Raw genomic sequence first — 2,433 nt, forward strand, 5'->3', positions numbered from 1 at the left:
CCTTATTTTGATGAAAGGCATATAAGTTTCACCTTTTACTTTTTCTTTCTTTGTGTGTTCTTTAAATTCGCTGAATTCTTTTATCATGTTTATAATTGTTCTTTTGAGTTCCATGTCCTGCATTATCTCTAGGCGGTTCTCATTGTAGTCCTCTAGAGGACTATTGATATTTAGTGGGGATATGTTATTTTTGTTTTTCATGTTTTTTTCCTCTGTGATTTTGACATGTGAATTTCTTTTGTAGTTTCTGATTTTTGCGTGAGACTCAAGCCTTCAAGTTTAGGTCTGCTTCTTTTTGCAAACTTTATGTGCCTTTCTGCTTTACTTTTTGGGCATGAAAAGCTGGTTCCTCTAAGATTCCAGTTCTCTCTTTTGATTTTATACTGGAGTGGCCAGACTGCTTTTGTCTTCAGGGGTTCCCACAGAGGCCCAAGTCAGATGAGGATCAGATGCTCTCAGGCTTTCTCCTAAGGTCTTGGATCCCTCTAGGAAAGATGTTGTCCTCAGGAATTTGGGGGTCGGACTGGCCTGGGACCAGGGCCCAGGAAAGATGCTGGTCTCAGGCAGCTGGTGGCCATGCCATTCAGAAATGCAAAGGGAGGTGGGGGCGGGATGAGGCCCCAAGGGCTCCTGGGGACTGCAGGGAGGAACTGGGTTGGTCTGGATGCAAAGGATCAGGAAGCCAAGAGGTCAGTCCCTGTGTCCAGGAAAGACACCAGTGGGTTGTGCAGTCCAGGGAAACAGAGGGAGGTGAGGGAGCAATCAGGCCCGGAGGGCTCCTGGGGACCTTGAGAAGGAACTGTGTTGGTCTGGATGCAGAGGATCAGGTAGCAGTGGTGGTTCCCCCAGTGTCTGGGGTGCCAAGACAAGGATTGGGACAGTACTAAGGCCAGGACTAGAGATGGGCAGGGGAGATGGGAGGGTGAATGGGGCTGGGGGAGTCAAGGTGCGGAGGGCGTGATGGACTTACCCAGGAGAGAGGCCAGCGGGTTGTGCCGGCCCAGGGAAGCAGAGGGAGGTGAGGGCCGGATCAGGCTCAGAGGGCTCCTGGGGACGTGGAGAAAGAACTGGGTTCGTCTGGGTGCAAGGGATCAGGAAGCGGTGGTTCCAGGCCCAGAGGCCAGCCCGTGTCCAGGAAAGAGGTTGGCGGGTTGTGCAGCCCTGGGAAGTAGAGGGAGGTGAGGACGGGACCAGGCCCACTGGGCTCCCAGGAGAGGCTGGCGGATTGTGCAGCCCAGAGAAGCAGAGCAAATATATATATTTTATTTATTATTTTTATGTGTATGAGTGTATTGCCTGCATGTTACGTGAGTGCACCTGTGTCGTGCAATGCCATGGAGGTCAGAAGAGGGCATCGGATTCCCCTAGAACTGGAGTTAAGGATGGTTCGTAGCTGCCATGTGGGTGCTGGTAATCGAACCTGGGTCCTCTGCTTGGTTGTTTAAAACCTGCTTCAAGGCTTACAAGGGCATCTCAACGTTTATACAGTATAATAATATATTTAGATTAATTGTTCATATATATGAAGTAAAATATTAATTACTTGGTAAATTTGTTTATAAATGTTATTAAAAGAATTTATTAAAGTCTAAACAGAGTTTTAACACAGTTTTCCTTAAATCACTATGTTGGGGGTTGTATACCAATTGCTTCTCTTTACCTTGTGTTTATATGCCTTACAGAAGGTCATCACAATTGGACTTGTTGACTATTGTATTCTTTAATTAAAGGAGATATAGGCAGGGTCATTGGACCCTTACCTGAGTGTCCAGCTGCTCTTCCCAGCCAACTGTATGTAATTTGGCTCTAATCACATATGGACTCCTGGGTTTGGGAAGAACTAAAATATACTATCTGAAAAAGGCTAGGAAATGCTTTCCAAGGTAAATACTCTCAGGTCACCTATACACCTCAGGAACTCCTCAGTCATCTCTGTAAGTAAGCTCAGTAAATTCATTGGTTCCCCAGGAAAGCCTTAGTCAAACTTTGGGTTGACACGGAACCTTAGAAAGGAATACACATTGCTTGAGGTCAGAGGTGAATTCTCACAACAGATGGAATGTTTATTTGTTGATGATATTGTGTCTCATGGTTATTAAAAAATACAAAGTTGGAAGATATTGGAAGGATATGGGAATGAAGATATTTTACCAAAAAGGATTTATGAATGAAGATTATAATGGCTGGATATTTCCAAAATTAAAAAAAAAAAAGGAATTTTAATTCTTAATTCTTATGTTCTCCTTCTGAATAATAAAAACTGTAACTGGATCCTGGAAAGGACCCAGCATTCTAATAACCTCGGGAAGAGGATATGCATTTGTGTTTCCATAGGACGCTGAAGCTCCCATCTGGATTCCTGACAGGCTCATCAAGCCCTACAATCAAGCCCAGGAAAAGGAAGAATCGAGGAAGACTGAAATCTGTGATGCA

At 44.8% G+C, this 2,433-nt stretch overlaps 1 protein-coding gene across 2 annotated transcripts in view; it reads right to left on the reverse strand.

Annotated features, from left to right (window-relative positions):
* Nucleotides 1-2,433, reverse strand: part of Ckap5 (cytoskeleton associated protein 5) — a 132,750-nt gene that overhangs the window by 102,244 nt on the left and 28,073 nt on the right. For both annotated transcript variants that reach the window (XM_029568551.1, XM_017800747.2), the window contains exon 2: nucleotides 971-1,161. The gene's annotated coding sequence lies outside the window, so the exon portion shown is untranslated. The remainder of the gene's footprint in view (nucleotides 1-970; nucleotides 1,162-2,433) is intronic.

Source organism: Nannospalax galili, unplaced genomic scaffold (assembly GCF_000622305.1).
Source record: "Nannospalax galili isolate Female #2095 unplaced genomic scaffold, S.galili_v1.0 scaffold1200, whole genome shotgun sequence".
Taxonomy (NCBI): Eukaryota; Metazoa; Chordata; class Mammalia; order Rodentia; family Spalacidae; genus Nannospalax; species Nannospalax galili.